We start from the raw sequence: 13,936 nt of genomic DNA on the forward strand, positions 1-13,936 counted from the left end.
GAGACAAAGGTGGCCGGGCGTGATGTGTTTGCCACTTACTGACCCCCTCGCGTGCCGTCCCGGCCTTCATAGGTGCTCGCTAACAGCACTTGCCCCAAAAGTCTGTTCAGCCTATACGGGGGATCTTTGTCTTTGCAGCGTACATAGATTGTCCCGGAAATAACGTGGACAGATGACAGTCTTGCATCTTAAGGTGGGGGGAGAGGGGTTGGGGTGATCATTAAACAGAAAGAACTGAAGATCAGAAAATCAAAAGCGTGCCATGTGTAATTATTGTTAATTGCGATCTCCACGCTCGCACGCGAACGTCACGCGTCAACATACATACTCTCTACCTTTGCAAGCTTGTCAAATGGGCTATAGCGTTGGGTCTTTGTAGCAATAACGTGGGTTTGTTCAGAGAAAATCGATACACGATTATCCCGGTGCTTTGAGGACACGCTGCTGCAACAACAACAAAAACCCCCCGCTAATACTAATCAGAATATGTATCTACTAGCCTTTTTTTGCTCGTCCAAGGACGGGTGTATTGCAGTAAGTCTGAAACTTGCAAGCGAAAAGCAGAGCGAGACGTGATATTCATTGCATCAATTCGTGTGCAATTTGTAAGGGCGTGGAGACGCACACCTATTTAATTTAAAGGTTATAATCCTTTGTTCATCATGACGTTCTTTTTACTTCTATGTCTCAATAGCGTGCGAGTTCTGCCTTTGTAGTGAGGGTTGTAAGTTGACGCCGAGGAGGGGGGAGGAGGCGCCTCGCCCCCCCCCCCCCCCCACGTGGAGTGACGTCAGCCACTAATTATTTTGAATGAAGGGGGGGGAATTTGGAGGTCACCTGTTCATGATTATTAATGAGGGGGGGGGGGGTCCATGTAGGGGACGTAACCTGTTCATTAATATTAATGAGGGGGGCTTGTCGACAGAGTGACGTCACGAGCGTTGCACACAGATATTCTTGGCTCATTATAGACGGGAATAATAATGGGGGGGGGGGGGGTGTCCATTTGGAGGACGTCATCTGCTCATGAATATTAATGAGTGGGGTTGGTCGATGTGGAGTGACGTCACGAGCGTTAAGGACAGACATTCCTGGGTGATTATAGTTGCTACACTGGAGGAATCCGATGAGCTCTAAAGCTTTTTTTTTTCCACAGATGTCCAGTTGGCCGGGTAAGAACGTTACAGTAACAGACGGTACAAAACAAACATGACAGTAGGCTTCAGTAGGCACGGGTTTCATTGAAGAAGCATGCGTTAGCCACAACCCCCTTGCTGACAGCGCAACCCAAACTCGCACACACAGCCGTCTGTTGTTAGCCTGGGTGGGTTCTGGGATCTCCACAGAAGCCCCAGGCTTATACCCTCGGTCTGCATAGACGCGGGGAGAATGCACTGAACATTTATCATGGGGGGGGGGGGGGGTGTTGATCACAAGAGCGATACAACTTTTTTTAAAAATTAAATAAGCCTCACAGCAACAACGCAGTCACACGCAGTGACGTGCAGAGCCACACACAAAGACAAAGACCCCCGTATAGCCTGTAACAGACTGTTGGGGCAAGTGCTGTTAGCGAGTGGCACCTGTGAAGGCCGGCACGGCACACGTGGGGGTGGGTGGCCAGCACCGCACCAGGTACTCATTTTGAGGCTGAGTGGACCTAGGGGAGGCCCAGGACCGGTTCAGATAATCGTCACTGGTGTTGGCCGTGAGCGGAAATCGAACTCGGGTCGCCGGGTTCGTAGCGCAGCGTAGCGCTAACCACTGCACCACCGCTCCCCTGGCTTCCATACACACACAGGGGGACACAAACACATCTCACACGCACACACAAACAAGAACACCAACACACACCATTACCGTACACACAAAGATTAAACACACGCGAACACATTCACACACACGTAATACACACATAAGCACACGTGTACAGACACAAGCGAGGATACACACAGAGTGACACACACAGAGTGACACACACAAATACAGTGATAAACACAGAGTGACACACACACACACAGTGACACACACAAAGAGTGACACACACAAATACAGTGATACACACAGAGTGACACACACAGTGACACACACACAGTGACACACACAAAGAGTGACACGCACAAATACAGTGATACACACAGTGACACACACAGTGACACACACAAAGAGTGACACAAAGAGTGACACGTACAAATACAGTGATACACACAGAGTGACACACACACAGTGACACACACAAAGAGTGGCAGAGAGTGACACGCACACATACAGTGATACACACACAGGGGACACACAGAGTGACACACACAAGGATACACAAACATTTCGAGACGCAGTTTTCTTTGAATGTAAGCCAGGGAACTCCTGGGGGCCGGACTGATGAGTTCGACCCAAGGTCCCAGCTGGGCTTCACATTGGTGATGGTTGTGGGGCACGTGGGGTGGGGGGGCTCTGATTCGTGACCCCCTCTCCTCACCAGCGCACCACAATCTGGCGTGACGCCATCACCCCCTCTGCTCCAACTCCCCAGTGTCGCGTGACGTCATCACACATCTCCATCTCCCGTGTCGCGTGACGTCATAACTCCTCACTCACCTCCCCATTGTCGCGTGACGTCATAGCCACCCCCCAAATTCGTCACATCACCCCCCAAACTGGCATAACGTCAATACTCCTCTCCCCAACCACCGCAGCGTCTATGACGTCATCAACCCCTCCCCACCACCTCTCACCCGGCCAAAAACTTGTTAATTATTTTCCGGTGCGTTACAGACAGACAGACAACTGTATTAGTATTATATAGATAGGGAAGATTAAACATTTTGTATTTATTACGTAAACAAAAAAATCCAGCTTGTTCAAGAATGGAACATTTTAAGATGGGGGGCGAAAACGAAGATCGCTTAAGGGGCCATCTATAAATGACGTCACGCGATTTTAGACGATTTTTGACCCCCCCCCCCTCGTCACACGGCGTCACAAAAAGTCAGACCCCCCCCCCTCAAATATGACGTCACAAATATATATAAAACATGCTTTAAATCACTTTAAACTATTGTCATTGTAGTGCGTATTTCATGTGCCGCTGCACTCTGATGTGGTAGGAGAAAACATTTATTAAAAAGCCTATTTAATTAAGTAGAACGTGTTGTCTATATTTATTTAAAGTTGCGCATTTTTACGTGACGTCAGATTTCTCAACCCCCCCTCCTCGTCACACATCGTCACAAATGTCTGACCCCCCTCTAGGTGCGTGACGTCATTTTTGCACGGCCCCTAACGAGTTTTCGCTTTACCGAGTAATTTTGGCAGAACGCATCTCGCTCGTTAAGCGAGACGTGCCGGTACATAACCCAAACGCCACACAGAGTACAAATAACACACTACACTGACACAACATCACAACTAGCATTTGCACTACCGCTTGAACACCACCAGTACTACAAACAATAATAATACTGCAACAACGGACACCGCTACAACCACAATCACCACGACTAACATCACAACACAAAAACACCACCAACACAATCACACCACCAACACGACCACAATCATCACTACAACACAATCAAAACCACAACCAACACAATCACCAACACGACCACGATCATCACAACAACACACAATCACAACCACAACAACCAACACAATCACAACCACCAACACGACCACGATCATCACAACAACCAACACGCAATCACAACCACCAACCACAACAACCAACACACAACCACCAACCACAACAACCAACACAATCACAACCACCAACACGACCACGATAATCACAACAACCAACACACAATCACAACCACCAACCACAACAACCAACACAATCACCAACACGATCATCACAACAACCAACACACAATCACAACCACAACAACCAACACAATCACCAACACGACCACGATCATCACAACAACCAACACAATCACAACCACCAACACGACCACGATCATCACAACAACCAACACAATCACAACCACAACAACCAACACACAATCACAACCACCAACACGACCACGATCATCACAACAACCAACACGCAATCACAACCACAACAAACACACAATCAGAACCACCAACACGACCACGATCATCACAACAACCAACACAACCAACGTCCCCGGGTTGAACCCACTGAGGTCACCTCCTCCTGCACCGCCATCCTTCACGAACCACCCCCCTCCCCACGGCCACTCGCTTCCATCTTCGGCGTAGTTTCTAAATAACCACCACCACCACCAACTACCACAACATCTCCATTACAGCGGCATCCATCATCACCACCACCTCGTCCTCCTCCTTCCTCCTCCTCCTCCCCAGGCTAACAGCGGGGAGCGCGCGTGCAGCCAGCAGAGAGAGAGAGCGGGAGAGTGTGGGAGAGAGTAGGGAGAGAGTAGGGAGAGTGAGGGAGAGTGAGTAGAGAGTGAAGAGAGTGAGGGAGAGAGTAGGGAGAGCGTAGGGAGAGTGAGGAGAGTGAGGGAGAGTGAGTAGAGAGTGAAGAGAGTGAGGGAGAGAGTAGGGAGAGTGTGGGAGAGAGTGTGGGAGAGAGTAGGGAGAGAGTAGGGAGAGAGTAGGGAGAGTAAGGAGAGTGAGGGAGAGTGAGTAGAGAGTGAGGGAGAGAGTAGGGAGAGAGTGAGGGAGAGTGAGGGAGAGTGAGTAGAGAGTGAAGAGAGTGAGGGAGAGAGTAGGGAGAGAGTAGGGAGAGTGTGGGAGAGTGTGGGAGAGAGTGTGGGAGAGAGTGTGGGAGAGAGTAGGGAGAGAGTAGGGAAAGTGAGTAGAGAGTGAAGAGAGTGAGGGAGAGAGTAGGGAGAGTGAGGAGAGTGAGGGAGAGTGAGTAGAGAGTGAAGAGAGTGAGGGAGAGAGTAGGGAGAGAGTAGGGAGAGAGTAGGGAGAGTGTGGGAGAGAGTGTGGGAGAGAGTAAGGAGAGAGTAGGGAGAGTGAGGAGAGTGAGGGAGAGTGAGTAGAGAGTGAAGAGAGTGAGGGAGAGAGTAGGGAGAGTGAGGGAGAGAGTGAAGAGAGTGAGGGAGAGAGTGAGGGAAAGAGTGAGGAGAGTGATGAGAGTGAGGGAGAGAGTAGGAGAGAGTGAGGGAGAGAGGGAGAGGGTGAGGAGAGAGTAGGGAGAGAGTGAGGAGAGTGAGGGGAGTGAGGGAGAGTGTGAGGGAGAGAGTGAGGGAGAGAGTGAGGAGAGTGAGGGAGAGTGAGTGAGAGAGTGAGGAGAGTGAGGGAGAGAGTGAGGAGAGTGAGGGAGAGAGTAGGGAGAGTGAGGGAGAGAGTAGGGAGAGAGTGAGGAGAGTGAGGGGAGTGAGGGAGAGTGTGAGGGAGAGAGTGAGGGAGAGAGTAGGGAGAGTGAGGGAGAGTGAGGGAGAAAGTAGGGAGAGACTGAGGAGAATGAGGGAGAGAGTGAGTGAGGAGAGTGAGGGAGAGAGTAGGGAGAGTGAGGGAGAGAGTGAGGGAGAGAGTGAGGAGATAATTGGAGGGGGGGGGGTGAGGAATGAGTAGATAAAGTGGAGCGTGACGAGTAAAGAAAGTGGAGAGTGAGGAATGAGAGTAACGAGAGATTGAGGAGTATAAGTGGAGAGGGGGTAGTGAGGAGTGTAAGTGGTGAGGTGAGAGTGTGGAGAGTAAGTGATGAGGGGAGAGTGGGGAGTGTGAGGAGAGTGAGTGGTGAGGGGAGGAGAGTGTGGAGAGTAAGTGGTGAGGTGAGAGTGTGGAGAGTGTGAGGAGAGTGAGTGGTGAGGGGTGGTGGGGAGAGTGAGAAGAGTGAGTGGAGAGGAGAGTGAGTGGAGAGTGAGAGGAGAGTGAGTGGAGAGTGAGTAGAGAGTGAGTGGAGAGTGAGAGGAGAGTGAGAGGGGAGTGAGAGGGGAGTGAGTGGAGAGAGGAGAGTGAGTGGAGAGAGGAGAGTGAGTGGAGAGTGAGAGGAGAGTGAGTGGAGAGTGAGTAGAGAGTGAGTGGAGAGTGAGAGAGAGAGTGAGAGGGGAGTGAGAGGGGAGTGAGTGGAGAGAGGAGAGTGAGTGGAGAGAGGAGAGTGAGTGGAGAGTGAGAGGAGAGTGGAGAGTGAGTGGGAGAGTGAGAGGAAAGTGAGAGGAGAGGAGAGTGAGGGGAGAGTGAGTGGAGAGTGAGAGGAGAGTGAGTGGAGAGTGAGTGGAGAGGGGAGTGAGGGGAGAGTGAGTGGAGAGTGAGAGGTGAGTGAGTGGAAGAGTGAGAGGTGAGTGAGAAGAGAGTGAGAGGAGAGTGAGTGGAGAGTGAGTGGAGAGTGAGAGGAGAGGGGAGTGAGGGGAGAGTGGAGAGTGAGAGGTGAGTGAGAGGAGAGTGAGTGGAGAGTGAGTGGAGAGAGGAGAGTGAGTGGAGAGTGAATGGAGAGTGAGAGGAGAGTGAGTGGAGAGAGGAGAGTGAGAGAGGGAGTGAGTGGGGAGTGAGTGGAGAGTGAGAGGAGAGTGAGTGGAGAGAGGAGAGTGAGGGGAGAGTGAGTGGAGAGTGAGAGGAGAGTGAGTGGAGAGGGGAGTGAGGGGAGAGTGAGTGGAGAGTGAGAGGTGAGTGAGAGGAGAGTGAGAGGAGAGTGAGTGGAGAGTGAAAGGAGAGGGGAGTGAGGGGAGAGTGAGTGGAGAGTGAGAGGTGAGTGAGAGGAGAGTGAGTGGGGAGTGAGTGGAGAGTGAGTGGAGAGAGGAGAGGGAGTGGAGAGTGAGTGGAGAGAGGAGAGTGAGTGGAGAGTGAGAGGAGAGTGAGTGGAGAGTGAGAGGAGAGTGAGTGGTGAGTGAGAGGAGAGTGAGTGGCGAGTGAGAAGAGAGTGAGAGGAGAGTGAGTGGCGAGTGAGTGGGGAGAGGAGAGTGAAGAGGAGAGTGAGTGGAGAGTGAGAGGGGAGTGAGTGGAGAGGGGAGTGAGAGGAGAGTGAGAGGAGAGTGAGTGGAGAGTGAGAGGAGAGTGAGTGGAGAGTGAGAGGAGAGTGAGTAGAGAGTGAGAGGAGAGCGAGTGGATAGGGAGAGCGAGGGAGTGCAATGGACACGTGTCTGTGCGTGCACAGTCCCGACGTCGATGGTAGCGGTGGAGGGGAGAGGCGGCCGCCGGGTCGGGGGGGGCTGAAGATGCCGATGGCAAATTACCAACAACAACACTACAGCACCACCCCCATCACAAGAACACTATCACAACACCACCATCACAACAACAGCAGCAGTACGCATAGCCATGTGAGCGCGGTCGGTTACCTGAGAGCGAGTCGCGACCAGAAGTGACTGCCAGGGGCGGAGAAGAGAGTGGAGAGAGGGGAGAGGGAGGAGGGAGAGGGAGGAGAGAGGGGAGAGGGAGGTGAGAGGTAAGAGAGGGGAGAGGGAGGTGAGAGGGGAGGAGAGAGTGGAGAGAGGGAGAGGGAGGAGAGAGGTGAGAGAGGGGAGAGGGAGGTGAGTGGGAGGAGAGAGTGGAGAGAGGGGAGAGGGAGGGGAGAGGGAGGAGAGAGGTGAGAGAGGGGAGAGGGAGGTGAGTGGGAGGAGAGAGTGGAGAGAGGGGAGAGGGAGGAGAGAGAGGGGAGAGGGAGGTGAGTGGGAGGAGAGAGTGGAGAGAGGGGAGAGTGGAGAGAGGGAGGAGAGAGAGGGGAGGGAGGTGAGTGGGAGGAGAGAGTGGAGAGAGGGGAGAGGGAGAGAGGAGAGAGGGGAGAGTGGAGAGAGGGGAGGGAGAGGAGGGAGAGAGGGGAGAGGGAGGAGAGAGGGGTGGAGAGAGAGAGAGAGAGAATCACAGTTCCTATGATTACTGTTGTTACATTCTATTTTATAGCTTTATTTTGGTGATTTCGAAAACATGGCTAAAGCCATGTTTCTTGCTGAAGTGCGGAGTTCGCCTGATAACTTGAATCTAAATTGTCTTATGGTTGTTGTTGTTGTTTGTCTTGCATTTACACTGGGAATTTTGCACACAGCGTTGCAATGCGGTGCTTTTTTGGGGGGAAGATTTGCTGGTTTATCCCAGGATGTTCCTGTTGCGCGTAGTCACTTTAAGATGTTTCTCTGTTCGTGTTTTTTGTTTGTTGCGGTTGCACCCGACTCAAGAGCCGCGTGGCTCACAGGGCTATCACCATCTCCATATATATAAAAGGCAAAGTTGTGAATGTGTTGTCTGTTCAAAATGTTTAGCGTACTTCCCGACATGCAACAAACTGGAAATTTGCCATGTGGGTACTTTCCAGAATGTACACTATGCAAACATTATAAAAATACACTTTTGCTTTTTTTGTGGGGGGGGGGAGCTCAATAATGCATTTATGTTTTGCACGGCAAGTGAGCTGTGACGTCAAATCTGTCACGTGACCCGCGCATGTGGAAGCGTAATGCATTGTAGTGTTACATTTACAAGAGGACGCACTTTCTCTTCGATTTATTTTTCTTCTTCTTCTTCTTAAACACGTCTTTGCTCATGGCAAACCGGTCCTAAGCATCCGCCACTCACCCACCCACCCACACCACTAACCCGCACTGACCAACGTGGTGAAGTATGGTCAAACAACCCCACTGACAGCAGTGGAGGGACACAGTAAGAGCGTCTGTGGAGTGGGCTGCGAGAGACGAGGCCTGCAGAGAGAGAGAGAGGGACTAGGGCTGGGTGCAGCTGCAGCATACATAGAAAACAGGGGGAACATAGAGGGGGTAGAGAGAGAGGGGGGGGTAGAGAGAGGGGGGGGTAGAGAGAGAGGTAAGGGGCAAGAAGAAGGAGCAGAGCTTGAAATCTTTCGTAAAATATTTCATTTAAACGAAATTATGAACGAGGCAAAGTGCCGACTACACCGAGCATCTTCTTGTTTCCTCTGATCGTCAAACAAGAGAGAGAGAAGAGCGTGGGTGTTGGGTATGGTACATATTTAAGGCACGCGACCTAATAGGGGAATTGGAATGGAGGGAGTTGTTTGGGTTGGGTGTGTTATTGGCTGGACCCCCGGGGTTGGTTAAGGTGGGCAATCGGTTGTCGGCTGTGACAATGAGGATGGGGGGGGATGGGAATTGTTTTTTTATGAGTCTGCGAGACGTTACAACGGTCGTAAATAATTCACGGGTGTCACATAGAGCGTGCAAACGAGTCTCACACACACACGCACGGTGAACGTGTCACATACAGCATGCACGTGTCTCACACACACAGTGTGCACGTGTCTCACACACACAGCGTGCACGTGTCTCACACACACAGTGTGCACGTGCCACACACACAGCGTGCACGTGTCTCACACACACATCGTGCACGTGTCTCACACACACCGTGTGCACGTGTCACACACACACAGTGTGCACGTGCCACACACATCGTGCACGTGTCTCACACACACAGTGTGCACGTGTCTCACACACACAGTGTGCACGTGTCTCACACACACAGTGTGCACGTGTCTCACACACAGTGTGCACGTGTCTCACACACACAGTGTGCACGTGTCTCACACACACAGTGTGCACGTGTCTCACACACACAGTGTGCACGTGTCTCACACACACAGCATGCACGTGTCTCACACACACAGTGTGCACGTGTCTCACACACAGTGTGCACGTGCCACACACACACGTGTCACACACACATAACACACGTGTCACACACACACACGTGTCACACACACATAACACACGTGTCACACACACACGTGTCACACACACACACGTGTCACACACACATAACGCACATGTCACACACACAGTGTCACACACACAGTGTCACACACACATAACGCACGTGTCACACACACACACGTGTCACACACACAGCGTGCACGAGTCAGTTACAGTATCTACACGTGTCACTCAACAAGTGTTACATACAACATACGTGTGGCTAGAGATGTACCGCCCATGTGTTACTTGTCCCTATTACATGAACAACATTAAGATGTAATGCATAATTGAAAACTCATTACATGTTATTTTAATTTCACAGATCCTGGTTTAACATCAAAGTAGTCTTTGCAGTGCAGGAATTACAAATGTTTCAAGCGATGCAGAACATAATACAGTACTGTACTGCACAACCAGTACTCCTGTTGTGCAACTCTGCATGATGTCAAAACTCAGTCTATCCCAGCTGCGACCGTGCCTTCAACATCCTGAATCCGATCATTACAACTCTGGGTCTTGGGCTGTGGTCCTTTTTGTAAAATATCCGCTGAGCTCACTGGGCCTTGCCAGATAAAATAAAGTATTGAGTGTGAAGTACCGAAAAGTGCTCTCAAATTATACTTGGATTAAAGACAAGCCAGAGGAGGGTGAAACTGTGGCCATGCAACACAAACTATGGACCGTATCAGTAAATCCACAGAGACTCGTACAGATGCATAGAGACTCATAGAGACCCGTAGAGACACATTAAAGTCAAGTCACAATAGTACGACTGCGGAATACAACACAAACTATGGACCGTATCAGTAAACCCGCAGAGATACGCAGAGACTCATATTCTCGCAGCCAAATACGTTTCTAAATGTGGTGGGGGGGGGGGAACCGAAGGACCTGGAGAAAAGTCGACGCGACCGCGGGGAGAGCAACACGCAAACTCCAAATACTGCGTGCAGGCGTCAGGGTCGCAATGGAAACCACGACGTCCTTGTAGACCAGGCGAGGGAGTTGACATCTTCTAGCCACCGCGGCGGCCCGGTTAGACACAACGGATGCGAAATGCGCAGTGGGGGTGGTGGTGGTGGAGGGCTGCCGACGCGCCGATCCGCGCGGGCACGATCATCATCATCTCACCGTCGTCCCACCGTGATGGGGATGCCCCCCCCCCCCTGATAACGTGGCCCTGCTCGAGCAGAAGGCTGAAGAAGGCTGCGTCTGCACCGCATCTCACAACCCCCTCCACCTCGCCACCCCCCATCTCAAAAAGCATCGACACATTCGTCAATAACACTGCGTGACCTTAAAGAGAACGACGTATATATAATCGGCAACGTTTTGGACAATGGCACTTCTTCACAACACATACTATATAGATATCTCACAACTCGAGGTAGCCTTTGAAAAGGAGACAGTTTTTTTACGTGTCCGGACCCCCGATTGCCACGAAGGGCTACGTACGGTGCGAAAGAAGTTCAACATACATACAGTACATACAATGAGTCTAGTTAATCCGGTTAAACAGAGGAGGCTGACCGACCCTGATCCCGGTTACACAGCAACTCATAATCTCGTAAACTGATTTCGTCGTACAAATTTGGACAATATAGTAGGACCCCTGTGGCTTGAATGACTAAACCGGGTAGTGATTTTTGTTGTTGCAATTGTGATGGTAAAGAGATGAACAGGATCGCACTCTACCGAGGAATACATCATTCATTCTAAAGGCCCTCGCAAAAAACACAATCTCCACACTGCAAGTCGATCCGTGTCCCAAAAAAGGTCCATTGCCTGAAACATCTGACAATTTATTTTTCATGTAAGACAGTACATCGCTATTTGACAAATGCGGCGAGTGGTGTCCGTTAGATTCGTGTGTTTTGGCCCTTCCGTTTTTGTTTGTTTTAACGCGAGTAGTCCACATAACCGACGCGGGTGAGATAATAATGAAGTCTCTCAAAGCTCTTTTGACATTGGGGGGGGGAGGGGGGTCAAGTTTCTTTACGCGGAGGCCATGTAACGTACCGTAGACGTGGAACGCAGAAGCTGTCGCTAATCAAAATTTCCCCCCCCCCCCACCCGGGTTGCCAACTTGGGATCGCAGCGGGCACGGGACGGCAGTGAATTCGCGACCACGCGTTCACAACCCCCCAGTGCGAAGTCTGGTCAAACAACGCCCATGACGGACGGGTGAATATATATATGGGCGCTGAGATGTTAACACCCTCGCCTGGGTATGCAGGAGGTCGTGGGTTCGATCCCGACGCCTGGATTTTTGGGGTCTGCATGTTCTCCGAGTCCTCCGGTTTTTTCTCCTCCGCACTCAGAATCGACATCGCGCGCTCAGAGTATTTGGCTGCTATAAATTTCCACGCGATAAGCCACTCTGTTGAGATATTATTTGTGGCCAGATCGCTTCTGAAAAAGACCTATACAGCTCCGTGAGCCTTACACCTGTTTAAAATGAAAATAGCTTAAAGTTTCAGTTTAACGAGCCGCGCGCCTCCACCTGGGGAGGAGGGCACAGACGCGTGCCAGAGGGCAAGCGGACCACCGTGGCGGCACTCGGAACCACCACGTCGAGCGTACCCTCGCGCTCTGGCCGCGGCTGCACCAGTCACGCGGGTACCCCGGTATTGCAGCGACCCGCGATGTATTCACTGGGCAATTAAGCCCCCCCCCCCCGATTATAACGCCGCCCCCTTTGTCGCTGCGAGGTCGCGACGCAACTTTCCGCGTCGCGGGCGTGCAGTGGGGTGATCGGCCGCATTGACAAGGAGAGGGGAAACGGTGCGAGGTCGCCGACGATCGCGTTAATCGCCCCCCCCCGCCCCCGCCCCCGCCCCCCCCCCCGCGCCTCACTCAATCCGATCGCGATTAACTCACCCTTTTTACATCAGAATATTTCACCTGGAAAATTCTCTTGAGATGGAACGTCTCGGTGTTTCTTTTTTTTTACAAAGGAGTCTGGAGTAAAAATGTTGCCGAAACCCCAGGGCTTGAAGCAGGAGACCTTTTTTAGATCAGGGGGTCGGTAATCAAAACAACAAGACCCATTTTTTTCCCAATTTGGTAAGAAAAAAATATATATTTCAAGAACCACAATAAGAAACGGTCCTTAATGAGCCGCACGGGGCTTTGGAGTCGCAGGTTTCCCGGCCGCTGCCCACGGTGAACCCTGCCTTCCATGGTCAGCGGTCGGCAACCAAAATAACAAGGACCAACTTTTTTCTCCGAGTTTCAAGAGCCGCACCGCAGCCCTCAAAGAGCCGTACGCGGCTCTCGAGCCGCAGGTTTGCCAACCGCTGTTGTAAGATCTCGAGTCGAAAGCGCTCGCCCAGCCGAACTGTTTCTCAACAAAGGGCAGACGCCTCGCTTCCTGAGAGGCGAGTGAACTTTTGTGCCACGGCATTTGCGAGCGAGTTTATGAGGACAAAAGAGAGGGCGGGGGCCTCACCTCGGCCGACGAGACTCAAAGGGAGACGAAACAGGAATCGTAGAGCTGTGCCCGTTTTCAACGAACGGTGGCTGGAACTAAAGTGGCACAGAAGACCGCCAGGCCAAGGGTCTGGAGCGGGGGTCGGCAAACCTGCGGCTCTTTAGGGGCAGCCATCAAATTTTTTTTACGTAAATATAAAACATTTAACGTAAAGATGATTGAATATGGCAGGAGAATGGGTCACTATGGAATGTCTTGGTGACACAAAAGTGGCACAGAAGACTGCCAGGCCAAGGGTCTGGAGCCGGGGGTCGGCAAACCTTCGGCTCTTTGGGGGCAGCCGTTAAAAAAAAAATGAACGTAAATATAAAACATTTAACGTAAAGATAATTGATTGAATATGGCAGGGCAATGGGTCACTATGGAATGTCTTGGTGACACACAAAATGTACAACAGTCAAACTGTAGTGTTAAAGAATAACTCAGAGGGGTTTGGGGAACTAAATAGACGCGGTTTATTCCATCACCTATTTTGTTAATTTAATTCAGAATGCGTTTTGTCCTCTGCCGTATGCCCGCCGCTGCTGTGTTTCTGTACAAGTGGCTCTGCGCGAGATGCGGCTCCTCAAACCATTTCGATTAAAGACGAAAAAAACGGCTCTCATTCTTTCGAAGAGGTTGTCAGCCCCACTGGTCTGGAGGTATATTTGTGTTTTTATTCAGAGAGGTGCACTTCCTCTCCGATTTATGCCACCCATGAGCCTCGACTACGGCAGCACGATGTTGCTCGTGCACAGTGAGCTTTGACGCGCAAGAATAAGGATGCCCGGCAGATATCTCCTCACGCTCACCCATCCACGTAGAGCAATGCGAAAGCTACTTTTTTGTTTTGTTTACACAGTGTGATATA

This window comes from Petromyzon marinus, chromosome 47, assembly GCF_048934315.1.
Source record: "Petromyzon marinus isolate PM22_M1 ecotype Great Lakes invasive population chromosome 47, UKy_Petmar_22M1.pri1.0, whole genome shotgun sequence".
NCBI classification, from domain to species: Eukaryota; Metazoa; Chordata; class Hyperoartia; order Petromyzontiformes; family Petromyzontidae; genus Petromyzon; species Petromyzon marinus.